Raw genomic sequence first — 20,391 nt, forward strand, 5'->3', positions numbered from 1 at the left:
AGCCAGTTCATAATGTAGTGAAGATGTGCACAGATGGAAACCACTTCAGAAGCCTGTCAGAGAAATCACATGCGACTCACATACTATTTTACTTAAAATCCGTAGGGCACTTGCTGTAGCAAATACAGAAATAATACAACTGGAAAAAAATGGTATAAAGACTTCACAAAATGTGGATAGCTTTTGTTTGAGGGACCTTCTCAGACTAAGTGGAGAAATATTCTCTAATCTCTAGAAATGCTTGATTATTTAAAAAAAAATCACAAACAAAAACACAAGACAGATGACTTAAAGATAAATCAGTGAGACTGACCAAAAGAAAATGCATTTATTTTCTCCTTCAGAGATCATGACCATGTGCTACTGCCTAGGAAAAATCCAGAAAGGAGACTCTCTGGAGGATTTTTTTAAGTGAGAGTCACATCAGACTCTTCAACAGCCTCGAAAATTAATGCAGTTATAAGAAGTATTACAACAGTAATATAGATCATCAAATAGGGGAAACACATGATCAGCACAAAGAGAGAGCATACAAATGACCCAGTTACCAAACAATCAGAAAAGGGCTAGTGATATTTGCTGAGAATGAATGTCTCAAGATCTGTGGTCAAGTACATGCTCAAAATAAGAGCTGATCAGGTCAACATCTTGGTTGGTGGCTTGATTACTCAATAATTCAGATAATAAATAGCAATTCTGACTTGGAAAGGAAATGCTGCCAAGAATTTAAAGGGCTGGAAAATGGTCCCAGTTTGATAGATTGATTCATCCATCTGCCTGCCCATACATCTATCCATCCATCCATCCATCCGTCTATCCACCAACCAGTAATTTATTCATTAAATTGTTCATTTATCAAACATTATCTGAACATAGATAGGATAAACCTTAGGTTGAACTATGGTAATTCAAAAAATTGTCAGTGAATAGAGACATTCTCTGCCTTCAAAGAGTTCAGAGTCTAGTGTAGAGTTTTTCAAACCCCTCCCCAATTGTAACAATCAAAAATGTCCCCAGACATTGTCAAAGGTCCCTGGGGGTGGGAAGCAATCCTGGTTGAGAATCACTGGTTTAACAGAGGAAGCGAATACACTCACAAATATTGCAATTTGGTCTAAAAATTCTGATAACTAAGAAATATTAAACAAATGATGATAAGACAATGGAGACACACAGGGTGAGAGTGATGGAACGAGGGAACAGTGTGGAAAGAGAGAGGGGAGAGAGAGGAAAGATGGGGCGGGGGGGGAGAGAGAAAACAAAAACAAAAACAAAAACAAAAACAAAAACAAAAACAAAAACAAAAACAACTCAAGCTCCTGAACACTTCTGCCTCCAGGAATTTAATAAGGGTACACAGAGGGCACCCTTGTGCTGGGGTTTAGTGAAAGAGCAGACTTTATCATTTTCAGAAGAAAGAGCTCTGCAAATAGGTGAAAATGTAAAGAATGCATTATGTACTCCAAGTTAACACATTCCTAGTTTTCTTTAACCTCTGATTGTAAGGAGCCTAATGCATTTGAATATTTTCCAGCAGGTAGTAATGTGTCACTGAAATGTTTTCAGCTAGAAAGTGACAACCATCACTCATTCATTCATTCATTGAGCAAACAGTTACCAAGTACTGTTTCAGATATGGAACTAGGTTTCTGAGGACATGAGATGAAAAAGATACAACGACTGCACTTGAGGATATAAAAAGTCTAATGGAGAACAATTTAGTCAAAAAATATTTTCCAATTCTTTATAAACTAGCTTTCTTTCTAAGTAACATACAACTTTAGAAAGTGCTTTGGTGGTGGTATAAAAAACCTGTTGGGACTCTGAGAAAAAGTCAATCATCTTTGGGGATCTGGAAGGCTTTTGTGAAGTCCTAACATTTAAACTGCCCTTAAAAGATAAGAAGAAGAGGTTCATTATTTGGAAAAGGAGTAACCAGTAGATGGAAGAACAAAATAAAAAGATACATAAAGAGTTAAAATGCTTAGGAAACAGTAAGCATTCACTATTGACCTATGACCAGAGTGATACAATTATTAAGATGACTCATATTCTAATGTTCTGTTAATACCTGGGAGCAGGTAGCTCAGTGCAATAGATAAGCAACAACACTGGTGAAGTGCAAAGACCTCCCTCCCCAGCACACACACATGCACACATACCCATGGACAAAGAAATGCCACTAAGAATACACTTTTCTCAAATATTCTGGACGACCACAATAACTATGTCAGGTCTTTCTACATAAACTAGGAACCTCATTTAGTCAGAGTTCCTAATGCCACTATAACCACCAATTCTGACACTGATTTTGAAAGTCTCTTTGCCAACTCAGACTGGCAAAAAATCAGGTGGATAGATGGAACTTCTAATTCAATTCTCTTCTACTACATTTTATTATTTTAAAATAAAAAAATGTTTATTTTTGAAAGAGAGAGAGAGGGAGAGAGAGATGAGTGGGGGAGGGACAGAGAGAGAAGGAGACAGGATCTGAAGTGGGCTCTGTGCCAACTGGAGACAGCCTGATGCGGGGCTCAAACCCACAACCATGAGATCATAACCTGAGTCAAAGTCCAATGACTGAGCCACCCAGATGTCCCTCTTCTACTACATTTTACTCTGGACCACAGAACACACACAACAAAAACAGTAGTACTGAGATCAAAGATGGTGTGTGGCTCGCTTTAACACAGCAAACATCTTGGGCTGGGGGATATGGGAAGATTTGCTGATACTCCCCATGCAGAGGGCTTCAAGGAAATGAATGACATTGGTATGGCCACACAGCATCCTCTGTGACTCATTGGTCTCTACCGCAGTTGTCTGCTTCTTGTTGCACTGTCACCAGAACAATAAAATCCCACAACTTATGTACTGAAGGGACTAATTAACAAGCATTCAGCATACCACAGTGTGCATCACAGGAGCAAAGAAAGACTCCCAGCACAGTTGTGCACATTCACAATCAGAAGCCCGAGTGGCTAAGTGTTGCTGCTGGTCTCACCCCTCACCTTCATGCTCCCCTCCACCCAAGAACTTGTGGATGCTCTCAGCTCCCAGAGGTTTCCAGAGCCAACATCTTTAGAATCCCCCAAGTATTTGCCTGTTAACAAAACTGATGGACAAGAAAGCAACCAGAGCTAGTCTTTTAAAATGCATAACTCTGAGCAGGCTGAGGGAGGGAAAAAAGAGAGGAGCTGCTGCTAAAGGCCAAGGATTCAAGGTTAGAGTCATCCTTGACTATGCTGACTTTATTAAAGAAAAGAACATAGTTCTCCGATGTGAAGAAACATCTATGAGTTATGGATTGGACTAGCCCTTGTTCACCAGCCTAAGAATTGCAGGAGGAGCCCAGTCTTATGTTTATTCATCACTGGCAGATGCTAATACATTTCTGGATCGACATTTGGCAGAAATATGAATAAACACAGAGAATTCACAATCAGATATCAGAGCTAGAAAGCTGAATACTACTGATGGATTGATTATGTTTTTGAGCTATTTAGATAATTGGACATACTAAGTACAGAGCTTTCTGCAATGATAATGGACCTGCCCCGTTGTGGTCTATTTAACAAACACTTGGACTATTTTTTTTTAAAGCTTGTTTACATTCCTGTACATCCTGGCTTTATTGATATTCTGTTCTTTGAATTACAGTGTCACCCTAGCAACGCTCCAGAGAAAGTTGAGGAGGGCATTATCATTGTTAACCCACATTTTCAAAGCAAAAGAAAGCAAACCCCTTCCGGGCTGAATCAGGAGCTGGTCTTTCTTATCACATTACCCCTAAATATGTACCCACATTTGCTTGTTGGTCAAAGATGAGAGTAGCAAGGAGAGGGATGTCTGTATCTCCAGTTTTTAAACAAAAGTAGCTTTCTCTGTAAATATTTTACTGCAGATCACTGCCTGACAAGCTCTTCCTCAGGTCTTTCCCTGCCTCACATCCTGTCATCCAGGTCTCAGCCCAAATGCCCCCTCTCAGAAAGTTATCACTCTACATCAAGTAGATTCCCAGTGAATATGCTTTATTTGGTTCTCCTCGTAACACTTACTATCTAAATTATTATGTCTTTGTTGTCCCCCATGGCTATCTTCCACAACATTCTGTCCTTCCAGTCTAATACTGTGCCTGGGAAGTGGTTGGTATATAATAATTAACCCACATTTCATGCACTTTTAGGAATGCAGACTCTTAAACAGAACCAGTCCTTTGCTGCAGAACATGCATGGCCAAGTGGCATATAGGTACTCAATTTAGTGGGTGATTTTGATTCTCTTTGCAACATGAAATCTAGTGCTTTAAGCAGCATGATTGTGTTGGGCCACGTTATTTGGACAGTCCATTTCTTTTTAGAAATGTATGCCTGGCTCTGAGTAGATTTTTATGGTCCTGTTAAAAAATTCTATAGCTCTTCTAACTTTCTAAGATCTCCCTGTTGACCACTTCAGTACATCTTGTCTGAGAAAGGAACGTTGGCATTGGCAACCAAAGTTCTTATAGTGCAGTGCAACCTACAGATGATGTTTTTTATACTCACTTTTAACATTCCCATAGATTCATGTGTGTCAGTTCTTAACTTAGTAAAACATTCTCCTTGAAATATATCTCAGGTAAAACACTTTTGGCCCTGAAATGGTATCCATGTACCCTATGCACTGTGGAGATACGTATATGGGTTTTGTATGAAGAACAGTTAAAATGCTGGATTGGGGATATATAAATAGTATTATTTACTTCACAGGTATAGAGCTTGATATTCCCAATCTTTATGGAAGTGAAGGATCCCTTTGATTATCAGATAGCCCCAGGCAATTTTGTCCCCTGGGTATAAGCATAAGAGTCAAATTCAAATTCTACTTTCATACCATTTCCCTGCAATTCATAAGCCACTTTATGGACTTGTTAATAACTTACAGTTTATATTTCTGAAATTATAAACAATAGAATGGTGAGATTATTCAGTCTTGATTTCTTGATTTATTTAGAACATATCTTTGGTCTTTCATGTCATGAAACTTTTAGGTAGCTCTTTCTCCCAAGTAGCAGCACCATTAGCAACTTCCTTAAACAGCAGAGATGGAGGGGGTGGCCTCTCTGAATCAGTTGCATTTTCAATCTTTGGCCCTTAGGCATTTTTGGAATTCAGTTTATTTTTCAATTTCACATACAAAAATAAAATAGTGGGAGAAGGCAGGAAGCTACGAATATTGTTTGAAGTAATCTGACAGATTCCCTGAACATTTGTTTTGTTTTTACATAATCAATTTATAAAAAAATTGTCAGTGGTTTGGAGTTGTGGGGTAGCACTCTCTTAATCCCTGTGCTCCTTAGAACTCTAACGGAATGCCACAGTTCAGGTCAATCTTTATTATGGTGTTAGAGGTGAGTTTCAGAATTTTGATTTCTCTTTTGTTCTCAGAAGAAAGAAAAAAAAAACCTAAAATTCTTACTGGTTATTAAAAAAAAAAAAAAAGACACATAGAAGTTGACCCTGTGGAAGATATGAACTTGTAGGTTGCCTTGGTAATGAGAAACCATTAGACCAATTCTTTTTCAGTGTTAGCTCCACACTTTGAATATGGGAATGGAGGAAAAGGAAGTCAATTGTAAATTGGAGGAGTGGGTAGATGGGAGCCACAAGTAGTGTCTGAGTTTGAAAATAATGCATGCAGAGAGAACATGGCTGCTTTCACTTAGATTATATTTGTTTGAGATGGTTTGTTATAAGCTTCTTTGGGGACTGAACTGATGGAGTCTAATGGGAAGAAGTCTGTACTAAAATGTAGATCACAGTCCCAGTGCAAACCTTAATTTCTTTACATATAAAATGAAGATGATATATATATTTGTCTCCTAATATTGATGTGAGGATGAAATGACTTAATATATGGAAAGTCCTTAGTGCCTGGCACAGTTAAGAACTATTACCTGTTATAATCACCATATTATAAAGCCCCATCGGCAACCCACACCCTAACATTTAAGATTACTCCTGCTCATATGCTCAATTAGGTTACCACTTCTTTATGATGAAATTTATTTATTTTTTGTATTGAATATGGGTAAATTATCCCATATTAAATGAAAATGGAATTCCTCAAAGAATTTACAGATTTAATAATTGTGCCATTTTCCTTGAAAAGATGTATTACCCAAAGAAACAACAACAAAAACTCTAAGCCATATACCAAAGACTCTTAAATGACAGTATCGGAATTGAACTTTGAGGAATCATCCTGACTTATTTTATTCAATCACCTTTTTTTTTTTTGTCTCTTTTCCCTAAACATCTGAACTTTACATTGGGTTTAAATATGAATCAATAGAAGATGAATGAAATATTAGTTTCATCTTTTCACCAAACTTTCTCATTTAACAGTATTTTCAAAGAATCATTTTTAAAATTACATTAAGGCAATTTTCCCACTTGTATTATGTTTTTGAAGTTCATTGTTCTTGGGAGGTGAAAGATTCCAAATGCTATAAAGCAAAATGTCACACTGCAAGTTGTAGCAAGGGTAATAAACTTGACTTTTTCTTGTAGTGCATTTCAATTAGGTACTTCGCTACCTGGGGCATAAGGATTACTGCATTTCCTTTTGCCAGTGAATGGTACAACTGTTGAATCATGTGCATATAAGTATCAACTAATGACACAAATAAACAAAGGCAAAAGTGTGGTCTTCAAGAAAACAAATTATATGAATGAATAAATTTTTAACTTAGATTCTGGAAGTCTTATGAAAAATCCAAAATATTTAATTTTCCCCAGATAAGTTTCCTCCATCTTCATTGTGGAAATTAAATCTGCTTTATTCTGCTCTTAAAATACAAGTGAGAAACAAGGCCTCTATTGTGGAACACTTGTGTTAGCAAAGTTATTGGCTGCCACAAAACATTTTTATGTAAGTTAATGGGGGCTTATAAGTAATATTTACTTATTTAGTGACAAATTTGCTTTCAGACCAAAATATATCTAATTGCCAAAAGTCAGAATAATCCATTAGCATGTAATCAGGTCAGGAGAGAAAGGATTGACAGAACCTGCAAGACTTCCCAGTGGAATGATGGCTCAATGTATCCTGGACAAAGAATGTGAATTCCCTAACTGACAAAAATAAATTGTATAGAAACTAACTTGTAAAGCACAAAAGTCAACGAGCAAAGCAGCTTTAGTGGAAAATGAAAAAAAAAAAAAGATTATTTTATGATTTGCATGACGGATTAATAATAAAAAAAACTCTTTCCAAAAGATGAGGCATCTGATGTAATTTTGTATCTCAGGATTAAAAGATAAAATACACAACGAAAATTCATCTAAAAATTTGCTTACATAAGGTGATTCACAATCATGTAATCCTTTTCAACCCATATAATTGCAACATTGGAAATATTAAGCTTACAAATCTCAAATATTAAAATTATGGAAGATTCAGGCACCTACTATATATCTAATAAATTATAGAAGAAAAACTAAAACTACCAAAACATTAGAAAATACACATTACTGTGTGCAAATGAAAATATTAACTTATTTCTCTGACTGAGCCAAATAACAAATAGTCTACTCTATGTATACAGAGAGGCCAAAATTTTCCGTCACTTGCTCTTGCCTTTAAGTGTATAAACATAAATGTTTATCAGTTTCCAAACCTCTGTCCTCCGATCAGAGAAGTAGACTCATGATAATTTAGGTGAGTTAGATTTACATAGCACTTTCTCAGTTTGTAAAACAGGTTTAATATTCAATACAATTTGATTTCATATTTAAAACAACCTTATAAAATAGCTGGCATCAGTATTAGCAGCACCATTTAAATGACAGAGGGAAATGAACTTGGGTGATGCACAGTGATTTGTCCAAAGTTCTGAAACTAGGAAGAGTCAGGATTTCTCACGCCGGATTTTCATGTGATTTTATTGTGCTAGACACATAAATATAGACATATACACACAGGTAATTAAATAAGATGTATGAAATTCTGATTTGAGCTGCTTCTTCCTTTTTCTGAGCTTCCATTTGGAATGGTGTTGCATTGATATACATGGGCATTTTAAAATGCTTGATTTTTATACTAAATTAATTTCTTTTTTTTGTAAAGCTTTCAATGAATATTGTATGAACCTGAGGCGAAGATACAGAATCAGTTTTAAGATTATTTTGCATAACACATTTGCACAATGTAAGTAATACTACCCAGAAGGGAAAGAGCATTTGATAACATGGTGTGCTACCTTTCAAGATTTCAGCTTTGGTCTGCTCTTGGTGTCATGTATAACCAGCAAGGCCATTTTCTAAAACTGAAATGTCTTACACACATTAGCTGAGGGAATGATGAATTCCATTTTGAAAAAGGTACAGTGGGTTTCAAATGCCACTTCTGAACCATTCCTTAATTGCCTATCTAAGAAAAGATTCAATTGGAGAAAAAAAAGGATAAATTTAAAATTGAATAGCTGGAGAATACTTAGATATGTAGGTGATACTGAACATCTTTTAAAAATCTTTAAAAAAAATATAAATGTGCCTAATTGTGTTAACCATGAATTTATATGAGAAAAGAAGAAAAAAAAGCTTATCAATTTTTGGCATCAAGAGAAAAAATTCTGCCTTGGGGCAGAGTCTGCCTTTCTTATGCAAAATAGGAGGGCTAGAGGGAGTACGTAGGAGGTAGGTTTTTCCTGTCTGAGCCAGTTCATCAGTCATTCTTTTCCTCTGCCTAAAGAACTATGCTCTTTATTTGGATGCGTCTATTGTCCTTACTAACAGGAGGGGTAAGCAGTTGAATACTGTATGACAAGCACCCCTACTTTTCCCTCCTGTCTTGGAAATTTCTAAACACAATTTCCATGACATAATTAATTGTTAATCCATCTGTTTCCAGATGGGATGTATGTCACACCACTGTAGCCTGAGTTAAAGAAGGCACTCAAATATCTATCTGTTCAATGAATGTGAATCATCATAATAGATACTTACACAACATCTGCTTTCTACTTTTTAAAAATTTTATTATTTTTTTTTATCGAAACTTCTGTTTAACTTTTAACTCCCTTCTCCCTATCACCATCATCACTAGCTGACTGCATTCTCCCTATCTTACTCATTTTATCCTGGCCCATGGTAAATCATCGTAAACATGGCATGAATGACCATTCTTCCCATTGTGTAGATGGGCTCTAAATGTTCCTTATGGGTCCTTAAAAGTGTGTTTAAAAGTTTCAAACTATCCTCCTCAAGAGTAGGGTTGATATTTTTTAATCCTCAATTGTGTCAAATACTGGTCTGAATTTAGCACCTTAGCTCCCTCAATATAGACCTGGTCTTAAAATATTCTCAGGTGTCATCAGCATAGCCAAAAATACTGTTTAAAATCAGTTCACACCCCCTATAACATGGTCTAGGGGGAATCTTAGCTCCTAATTCCCATTCAGCACATTCTACATCACATAGTCAAAACTAGGCCTGGAGTAAATTGTGCACAAAGGAAACCTAAAGAGGTGATTATTTCATTTTATGCACTTTTCCAATTACTGTCTTCCCCACACAGTCAGGGGTACAGTTCTCTGAAGTGAAAATGGCAATGTCTGTACTTCTATGATTTAGAAACCTGTTTGACCTTCATGCTGGTTTGCATCAACTCTCTGATTCCAGAGGAAACTCATTCTTTACCAGCTGGTTTAGCCTCACAGTAAGTGAGATTGTCGAAAGTGAGCATTATCTTTCTACCTTTACCTTACACTTTACTCTCCCGTAGCACTTACTCTATGAAAAGGGACCTCAAAGCTGTTTGCAATTAGAAAGTTACTTGGAACAGTATCCTGGAAGTTCAGAAATTTGGTTAAACACATGACCATTATTATTCAATGTTATTAATAACCTATATATTGAGCTCCTACTGTGACCACTGACACTATATATGTAAAAGCTCCTTTAACTTAACTTTATTTTTTAAATTGTTTTTAAATTGTTTTTAAATTGTTTTTAAATGTTTATTTTTGAGAGAGAGAGCACGTGCACTCATACACACAAGTTGGGAATGGGCAGAGAGAGACACAGAATGCAAAGCAGGCTCCAGGCTCTGAGCTGTTGGCACAGAGCCCAACGAGGGGCTTGCATGAGATTATGACCTGAGTTCAAAGTCAGATGCTCAACTCAGGTGCCCCTTAGTTTAACCCTTTAAAACAAGTTTAAGAGGGAACATTATAAGACTGCGGAAGTTAAGTACATTTCCAGAGCCCACACAAATAGAAAATGTCAGTGGCAAGAGAGCAAGGATTAGAACCTACATCTGAGTTCCTCCAAAGCTTTTATCTATTCCTACTTCACACCAGTGCTTCACCCCCAGTAGCAGTTATTTGCATAGATATACTCCCTACAACCACATGCCTGATTTAATAAGCATGAGTGACTGTAACTGCTACTTAATTCCCACAAACCAGGACTCTGTAAACTAGGTTTCACTTTGTGAATCCTTAGAGTCAAGGAGAGGATTTTGTCAGGAGGATGAGAAGTGCCCACAGGTGGGAGCTAGGTAGGTTGTACAATACTGATGGTTCATGATAATAACAATCACTAGCATTTCTTGAGCACGTGCTGTGTATCCAACACCAATATAAATGCTTTCTGCACACTATTTCAATTAATTTGTAATATACATTTATGAGATGTCAATTCCTTCATTCACTTATTCCTTAACTGAACAAATATTTATTAAGCAAGACCCTAGTATGTTCCAGGTACTCCTCTAAGTATCCAGGAAACAGGACTGAACAAGGCAGGGAAGGTTTTTGCTTACCTTCCATTTGGGAGAGACAGAAAATAAACAAACGAATGAGCCAGATAATTTAAATCAGTGATCTATGCTCTGGGAAAAACTAAACAAGGTCACGTGCCAGACAGTAAATGGGAGGGAACTCTTTAGATGGGTGGTCTGAGAAAGCCGTGGTGGCATCTGAGCTCAAGTATGAAAGTTTTAAGGAGCCAGCCACAGGAAGAAGAGAAAAGAGGGATTTGGGCACAAACACATGTGGGGAAAATAAGTGACACATGTTAGAAAACAGAAAGAAATCCAGTACAGTTGGATCAGGGTCACAGAGGGGACAGAGCCAAATCATCCATACTCTTACAGACTTGGATGGGGATTTAGTTTATTCTGAGTAAATGGGAAATCATTAGAAAGTCCTGTGTAAAGGAGTAACGTTATTTACCATTTCAAAAGATCATCTGGCTATTCAGTAGGGACCAGTGCTAGAAGGGGTAAGGAGGGCTGCAAAAAATGAAAACAGGGTATATAGCACAGGGCACAAAAAACATGGATTTCCATGAGATGGTGATAACTTGTTTTGGGGCAACACTTTGAAAATAGATATTGTTATTCTCTTGCTTTATAAGAGAGAAAATTGAGACTTCAAGTGATACCAGGATTTGCTCAAATTTCTACATCAAGTGTGGAGGTTGAGATCACAGCCTCAGTAGTCTGACTCCAGAACCCCCATTCTTACATACTATACTGCCTCCCATAGTGGAACAGGAGAGAGCCATTTCTGCTTCCTGGCTTCCCTTGTGTGCTGAGTATTCCATCAAACCGCAGAAAGAGTGTGGCCATTGTGATAGTGTTTGCATATATTGGGTGAAAGAAGTTAACAGTACTATTAGAACATTATCTCCATTTATTGGTTAATAAGTCAACCTAAAACAATTTCCATTGCACAGAATTTGCTTTTCTTATCTATTCTCCTCTCACAGAAGTTTTTCTTAATCAGAGACAAAGAGTATCCTGATCTTTTACCTCAGCAGACATATTTGTTCTTCAGATACATTGTCCATTATGACAACTAGAATGCAGGGTGCTGCACATGTACCTCCAGCACAACAACAGAGAAAGTTCAATAAAGCTGACTCTGAAAAGTCTTATGTGTATAGAGAAAGAAATGAATTGAGTCTGAAAAAAAGCACCTCTTACCATATGACCCAACTTTCATCATTTACACTGATGAAGGCTTATAACCTCTAGATTCATATTCTTCATTTCCTGTGCAGTGGTCCTTCAATTTCCTAGCCTGTAGGTCTTCTGGGTCACACCCTTTTAAACCTCAGTACCCAGAGCTGGCTGCACAAGCCATTGACCTCTACAGTTCTCTTAACCAATCTCTCTATAATTCTCCTAAGTGAATAATTCTTTCCTGCAAGTGCAGTGCTTTCTTTAAGCCTCCAAGAAACAGTTAATGCTGGTGATTAATTCCCCTTTCCTATATACTCACTTCAAAGACACTCGCCCTTAGTGGGTTCCATAGTTTATTATCTCTTCTTTGAAGCCAGCAAAGTTTAGTTTGCTTTAAGATAATAGTTCTCTCTCTTGAATATTAATGAAGAAGCTCAAGTTTGAAACACATTAGGGTAAGTATCATAAAAAGCAATTGAGGCTGCATAATATGCCAACTTTATTCCAACACATTGTTTGAACCAGGAAGTATTTATTGAGTGCCTACTGTATGCTACTTGCTATGAAGTATGTTTTTAAGACTTCATTTAGAGTTAAGAATTAGGATACATATTTTAATTGGTAGTTAAATTCATAGCACAGTAAGTGCCAAATGAAGGATATAAACTATTACTGAAATTATCAAGGAGAACTCTTAATGGAGTTAAGACCAGATTAGGATCGTCAAGGTGGATAGTGGACATGCAGGCACTATTAACTGCTCCCTGGATCCAATCTCTCTCTGTTCTGTTCAGAAATAAAACTCCCAGTTAGAGACAGTCCCAGTTAGAGACCTTATCTCCATTTATTGGTTAATAAGTCAACCTAAAAATGTGACTATATTTTGGTCACTGAGATGTGTATGACTTTTAAAGGATGTTGTTTGTCTTCTACATCCTCTCTTTCTCAGTCCGAAAGGCTGGACTGTGGTCATAGAGCTGATTAGCTAGTTTGACCAAGCATAAGGACAACACCTCTAGAAGGTTGTATAACAGTCAGATGGGAGGATACCAGGAGGATACCTGAATGAATGATCTTACAGAATCACAACTTACTGAATTATCCACCTACCTCCAGATTGCTATAGGAGTGATAAATGTAACTTCTATATTGTTAGAGCCATTGCATTTGCACTCCTCTGGTTTATATTGACCCAGATTCTACCATAACAGATAAAGGGATGAGGAGATGAAGCATTCAGCTAATGCTTACTGGATTGTATTTAGATAAGAGGAAGGAGGAGTTAGCAGAGTGAACTCATGTCAGGAATTAGGAATATTCAAGCTAAGATACAAACCCAACAGCCTAAGAAGCTATTTTTTTTATAATTTTTTTAACGTTTATTTATTGTTGAGACAGAGCATGAACGGGGGAGGGGCAAAGACAGAGGGAGACACAGAATCAGAAGCAGGCTCCAGGCTCTGAGCCATCAGCCCAGAGCCCGACGCGGGGCTCGAACTCAGGACTGAGAGATCGTGACCTGAGCTGGAGTCGGACGCTTAACCGACAGAGCCACCCAGGCGCCCCAGTAAGAAGCTATTAAATAAGACAGATTAACTGGCCAGAGGATCTATGGACTTGTATCTTCGAAGAAGAAAAAGCAAGAGGGAGAATACAAAAGAAGAGAATATGAAGGAGAAGAGAAGGAAGAAGAACAAAAGGAAGAGAGGTGTCAGAGAATTATTTATAAGATCACTGTGTACAATCTACCGTGTTTATAGGATGAGCTTGCAGTGGGGGAATTACTAAATTCTGGACCAAACAATAGACCATAAAATCACTCTTACCAGGTAGTTCTCTAAGGAACTTCTACAATCAGATTCTACAATGCAGTGTGTTCAAATCCTGAGTAGAAAGGATTTCTTGCAAACAGAAGCATCTCATTCCTGTTTGGTTTGGGCAGTGAAATAATGGTTAAAGAACTCAGGGGAAATGATAGGAGATGAGTTTGCAAAGAGATTTGGATGTCAGAATTGGCCTCTGCAAGAAATGAAAAGCTCTGGAATAGTTTCTTGGTTTAGAACTGGCAGAATCAGAGCAATTTCTTAGAGTGGTTTATTAATCTAACAAATCTTTATTGGAGTTTTACTACATGGCAAGCATGTTGAGATTAATTTGATTGTGGTCACACAGAATAGATACAGACTTCTCCAATAAAAGCATCCTCATGTCAGAAGGCAGTGAATGGGCATTCTGGGTAATTAAAAATTTTGTAGCCCTAGTCATTAAAAATTAAAATTAAGTACTTAAAAAGTAGTCATTTTTAGGGCGCCTGGGTGACTCAGTCAGTTGAGCATCTGACTTCGGCTCAGGTCATGATCTCGCAATTCGTGAGTTTGAGCCCTGCGTCGGGCTCTTGTGCTGACAGCTCAGAGCCTGAAGCCTGCTTCAGACTCTGTGTCACCCTCTCTCTCTGCCCCTTCCCCACTCATGCTCTGTCTCTCTCTGTCTCTCAAAAATGAATAAACATTTAAAAAAAATTTTTAAAGTCATTTTTGTTTTAACCTAAAATATTATTTTCGATAACCACTGATGGTACAACATATGTCATATTTTAACAGCAGTTTCCAGTCCCTAGTTGGCATATTTTCTTGTGCCCTGGGTCACAATGAGGCCAATTTCTACATTGGGGTCAAGTATGAAGTCACCTTTTATTTGGGATATATAGGAGCCTCTACAAAGAATGCAGGAAGAAACCACTTTGTCTCTGTGTCTCTTAGTCTTATTTTCACAAGATTTATTCTACACACTTTTGCTATGGTCTCCACAACTATCATGTCATCATATACCTTTAATTGAAAAAATAGACCACTGCTCCTGCTGTTTTCCTCATTAATGCTAGTGATCCCAGCTGGTCACTTGGAGAAAAAAATGGTGGGATGAAATAGTGAGTTGAAGTGCTTTTCTAGAATTCAAATCTACTCAGAACCTCAGAATGTGACCTGATTAGAAAATAATATCTTTGAAGATATAATTAGTTAGTTAAGATTAGGTCATACTGGATTAGGGGAGACCCTGAATCCAATGACTGATGTCTAAGAAGACACACAGGGAAACACAGAGACACAGAAGAGGCAAAGACACAAAGAAGACGTGAAGATGGAGGCAGAGACTGGAGTGATGCATGTACAAACCAAAGAACAACAAGAAATGCTGGGAGGCACCAGAAGAAACACATAGGCAATGAAGGGTTCTTCCTCAGAGCCCTCAGAGGGAATGTGGCCCTGCTGACACTAATTTCAAACTTCCAAACTCCAGAATTATAAGAGAATACATTTCTGTGGTTTTAAGCAACACAGTTGTGATAATCTGTATGGCAGCTCAAGGACGAATACAGAGCAGGAGAAAGAAGGATGGGTATGGATGCTCCCAAGAAAAATGAGTCCTTAGCTAAAGCTGCTTCAGTTGTGAGGCTATAGGGGCTTGGACACTGTAACAGAATGCAAATAAAGGGGTTAAATTCAGGTAGATTCAATGTATTTGTTTTATTTTATTTTTTAACATTTATTCATTTTTGAGAGAGAGAGAGGGAGAGACATAGCATCAGTGGGGGAGGGGCAGGTTGAGAGGGAGACACAGAATCCAAATCAGGATCCAGGCTTCCAGCTGTCAGGACAGATCCCAACACAGGGCCCACAAGGCATGAGGTCATGAACTGAGCTGAAGTCAGATGCCCAACCGACTGAGTCACCCAGGCACCTGGAATCAATGTATTTTTAATTAAAAAAAAAATTTAAAAGATTGCTGACTTATTAACTATTGGGAAAAGGAAAAAGTAAAAACATAATGGATGGGGACTGGAATGTAGAATTCTGAGCTGAGGTTTAAAAAGTCTTTCTAAAGATGTGGACCTCCTTTGAGAGAGATTGTAGATGGAGTACACTGAGTAAGAGAAGAGAGAGATGTACTTATTCAGAGATTTGAGGTTCAAGATCTTTTAAGGCACTCAAGTATATTAAAATTCAAAAAATAAAAAATAATTTTTAAAAGTGTTTGCTTTTTAATATTTTATTTAACAGACTGTGTATTTGTACTGTTGCATTTGAAAATAGCATCATACTTCTCAATACGTTTTAAAGAATGTTAACTCCAGGTTAAACATCTGGCTGTGGGCCTCAGCTCCACCTATCCTCCCCCTACCACAGTCCTGTCAATGACCTTTCTCCTCAAGTCAAGGTCAGAATCAGGGTGTCGTCTCTCTTGGTGCTCACTACTATCCTTCTTTTAATCACGCACCCAAGTGAGAGTGGATAATAAAAAGGGAACATGGCTATTACTTACATGTGTAAAAATGGCTCATTCTTCTAGGTCACCTTTCCAGAACTGGAACCTTAGTTGGCAGTTCGAGGCCAAGCCACAATAACCTTAAATAAGGATTATTCTCTTAATAGCTCAACTTGATCAAACACCAAAAATTGTTATGGTGCCAAAAGTGACAGCAATGTTTTCCCAGGATAAAAATGTGTTGTTAGCCAACAGCTGAATGGGAACTTGCATTAGCAGATAAAGTACTAATCATCTCAACTCCAGGACAGCTGTTCTTGTCAAAGACATATTCCTAAATAAACAGAGTTCAGTGGTATACTCACAAATAGTTCTATTCATATGAGAAAACTAATCACAAGAGATCATTCAGGAAAATTGGCAGTGTCTGGCTAAGCGAGTTCCAGGCCTCTGCCCACCTGCAGAATGAATCATTTGTTATACCCTGAGAAGGTACAATCTCCAGCTCAGGGCAGGGGTCAATAGCAATGCCGTGTGATGGAGGTACACGTTTATGGCCATATGCACTCTCTACCTGGTCTATGAATAAAAAGGCAGAGCTACCTCAGCATTATCATTCCCCTGACCTTCATGAGTGGAGCTGTCCCAGCAGGGAAAAAAAAACAGCAGGGGAAGAAGAGGGAAAATTAAAATGTTAAAAACTATATTATAGCTCATTTGTGACCTTTAAAAAAAATAGACGAGAATATTAGGCTGGAGTGGATACAACAACGTGTGACAGCTGTAAAGTTATAGATTTTTTTTTTCTTTTTCTGAGTGGCTTTCTACCAAAATCTTAAACAATAAGCAGACCCTGCATGTTTCTTGCTGGCTGGCAGCCAGAGAAAATTCAGAATTTTGATCAGTGCTTAACTATTGAAAGAAATTCGCCTTGAATTTCAGAGCATTCCTCTATTCTATAAGCTATTTGCAGGGTTTGTCAAAGAGTCAGTTCCTATTAATAAGGCAACGCAAAATGTTGCAGATTCAAAGTTATGCAACCATATTCTTTTTCCCTAAACTTCCATGTTGGTTTGCTAAGTGAATTCAGCATGACAAGCAAACATTTGAAGCCACCTGTGTTAGTATAAGAATACTTCAAGAATATCTGTGTTAGAAATGATGGCAAGTGTCAATATATTCCAACTACCTAGAACATTCAAATTTAAAAACCAAAATATGATTGCCGTTAGAGTGATGTGCTGAAGCCTGAAGATATACTGTTACTATGTATAGGATGAAAGAATTTTATTGTCCCTAAGAAAAGGAGTCCCGAGGTATCCTAGGTGACTTCATCTTTGAAAACAAGCAAGCAAGCAAACAAACAAGTCCACCCAGGATTAAGAAATTAAGTATTTCTTTTGCTCTAAACAAAACAATCTTCTATTTGGTGGAGGGGGGAAGAATACAATATAGGGTTTTTAATGTTCCCACTTTCTTTGACATCTTTGGGTATTCAACGTTTGGCTCATGCTGCTTACTTTAATTCTCAAACATTTTATTATCTCTCTTTACTCTCTAAAGGGCGTTTTATTGGGTTACTGATATTTTTAAATGGTCATTTAATTTCCACCTTTTTTTACGGGCTGGATAATCACAAACAAATCTATTTAACCTCTAGGCTTCAACTCAGGGTAAAGGTAATTTAAAATACTATTTTTGGGTGATGGACTGACCACACATAAGAAACATCATTATAAGTCAGTCAAAATTAATATGGAGATTATCAGGCATCAAAAGTTATCTTGTAGAAGCTGCAGAATACGTTTGCAATCTGACTTTGTGGAATATCTATTACAAATGAGAAAAAAACCTCAGTGGTTTTTGCAGAATCCCATTTTCTTAATAGGAAATTGATGAATGACAGCATCTGGCAGGAAGAAAAAAGCATATGGTCTAACTAACTCTTTCTATAGAGGTTAAAAACAGCTTTGGAATTTCTCTGGTTGCCATTATGATTGACAGACCATCAAATAAATCATTCACTTTTCTTCCCCCCCTCCATTGGTCCCATGTACTGACAAAGACACAGGGGGGAAATCGGCAGTGTGGTGCATGAGAAATTAGACATGCAATGCCCATTGCCCATTAACATAAATGGATTTTTTTGCACCTAATTCCCTACACACCATGCAAAAATCTACCCGCAGGACATGGAGTATGCATGTTTTCTTGTTCTTTCTATTTATAATTTTTAATTATTAATTTCATATATAATTGGTTTCTTTAGAGAATGAAATGCCTAGTTGGCTATCTAAAACACTGTTTCAGAGTCTTGGGGCTTGATGCTGCAAAAAGATGGGCTAATACTGAAAGATGTTATGGTATGTAATACAAACAATGAAAATTAGGCTGAGAGGTCTTGAATGGAATTAGGCTAATTAAACAATTCTCAGTGTTTAAGTTCTTGCTTCCTTCTCCAGGGTATACTGCCAATCATGTCATCTTGGGGGATCTCTCTGGTCTGCCCTCACCTCCAGGCTCACTTAATAAATGCAACCCTCAAATAACTTATCAAATATTTTTACTATAAAATGAAAACTGTTTTGGTGTTTTCAACTCAATCTCTTTCTCTCTTCTTTTTTTCCAAGTCACTTTAAATACTCATAGAACAGTGATAGAAAGGAGACGCTTGTCTAATTATCACATGTTCTATAACTTCCTCTTCATTTGCCCAATTCCAGCCCAAGCTTTGTTTGTGTACCTCCAGTGACCAGAAACTTATCATCTCATGAAGCAGCTTATTCTGTCATCAGTCAGTTCTGTATGGTGACTGACCTCCAACGTGGCACCCAATAATGCTCACCTCCTCAGATTTCTCTTCTTGCCTGGTAGTCTCTGCCTCCTGACATCAAAGAGGCCCTACCTCTATGAATGCTGGGACATTGTGGAAGTGATGGTGTGTGACTTCCAAGACTGACTCCTAAGAGATATAACTGTTCCAACTTGCTATCTCATGGATCACTATTTAGAGAAGCCAGCTTCCATAGCCTGAGGACACTCAAAAAGCCGTGCAGGGAGATCCACATGTGGGGGGAAAGGCAGATGTGAACAAACAACTAAGTCTCCTGCCAACAATCACCAGCCACCTGGAAGCCATGTGAAGTGGCCACTTTGGTAGTAGGTCATTCAGCCTTAGTCAAACCCTAAGGAAAACTACAGCCTTGTCAACAACTACAGCCTCTTGAAAGCTCCCAAGCCAGAACCACCCAGCTAAGCCACTCCTGACTGCCTGACTCACAGAAACTGAGATAACAAATGTTTACTGTTTTTTTAGGCTATTTAGTTTGGAATTTTGTTTTTCTTGTTGTTGTTGTTTCAAATTTTTATTTAAATTCTAGTTAGTTAACATATAGTGTAATATTGGTTTCAGGTGTAGAATTTAGTGATTCATCACTTACATACAGTACCCAGTGCTCATCATAACAAGTGCCCTCCTTAATGCCCATCACCCATTTAGCCCATCTCCCCTCCCATCTTCCTTCCATCAATACTCAGTTTGTTTACTATAGTTAGGGGTCACTTATGGTTTGTTTACCTTTCTTTTTTTCCCTTTTCCTATATATCCATCTGTTTTGTTTCTTCTTCAAATAAATGTTTATTCATTTTGAGAGAGAGAGAAAGAGAGAGACCAAGTGAGCAGGGAGGGGCAGAGAGATGGCGAGAGAGAGAATCCCAAGCAGGCTCTGGGCTGCAGTGCAGAGGCCTATGTGGGGCTGCATCTCATGAAGCATGAGATCATGACCTTAGCCAGAATCAATCAGACTCTTAGTCAAGAGTCAGGTGCTTAACAAACGAAGCCACATACCTAGGTGGCCCCATCTGTTTTGTTTCTTAAATTTCACATATGAGTGAAATCATATGGTATTTGTCTTTCTCTGACTGACTTACTTCTCTTAGCATAGTTTGGGATTATTTTTATAGAGAATATGTAAATGAGTAATGTATAGATTGTATCAAAGTCTTTTAATTATTCCTAGCTCACCTATTGAGGACTTAAGAAATCAGTGAAATCTCCTTTTCATACGATAGCAAGTACCAGATGATCATAAATCTTTCTGATTCTTGTCTTCCCTGGGTAAAACATACTCAGTGTCTTCAGTATTTTGATCCTCTGCTCTAATTTCTCACTCTAGG

The 20,391-nt window shown here is 37.7% G+C and overlaps 1 protein-coding gene across 13 annotated transcripts in view; it reads right to left on the bottom strand.

The window, feature by feature from the left end:
- TENM2 (teneurin transmembrane protein 2) overlaps window positions 1–20,391 on the bottom strand; it is a 1,977,527-nt gene that overhangs the window by 1,484,784 nt on the left and 472,352 nt on the right. The window lies entirely within an intron of this gene.

This window comes from Leopardus geoffroyi, chromosome A1 (genome assembly GCF_018350155.1).
Source record: "Leopardus geoffroyi isolate Oge1 chromosome A1, O.geoffroyi_Oge1_pat1.0, whole genome shotgun sequence".
Classification (NCBI taxonomy): domain Eukaryota; kingdom Metazoa; phylum Chordata; class Mammalia; order Carnivora; family Felidae; genus Leopardus; species Leopardus geoffroyi.